This window comes from Nematolebias whitei, chromosome 1 (genome assembly GCF_014905685.2).
Source record: "Nematolebias whitei isolate Nwh7 chromosome 1, NemWhi1, whole genome shotgun sequence".
Taxonomy (NCBI): Eukaryota; Metazoa; Chordata; class Actinopteri; order Cyprinodontiformes; family Rivulidae; genus Nematolebias; species Nematolebias whitei.
Window position 1 is genome coordinate 63,786,823 of NC_056498.1, and position 448 is coordinate 63,787,270.

The following is a 448-nucleotide window of genomic DNA, read 5'->3' on the forward strand; positions in this document are numbered from 1 at the left end:
ATCCTCACTGTCAAACATGGTGGTGGCAGCATCATGGTTTGGGCCTGCTTTTCGTCAGCAGGGACAGGGAAGATGGTCAGAATTGATGTGAAGATGGATGGGGCCAAATACAGGACCATTCTGGAAGAAAACCTGTTTGAGTCTGCAAGAGACCTGAGACTGGGACGGAGATTTATCTTCCAACAAGACAATGATCCAAAACATAAAGCCAAATCTACAATGGAATGGTTCACAAATAAACGTATCCAGGTGTTGGAATGACCAAGTCAAAGTCCAGACCTGAATCCAATCGAGAATCTGTGGAAAGAGCTGAAGACTGCTGTTCACAAACGCTCTCCATCCAACCTCACTGAGCTCGAGCTGTTTTGCAAGAAAGAATGGGCAAGAATTTCAGTCTCTCCATGTGCAAAACTGATAGAGACATACCCCAAGAGACTTGCAGCTGGAA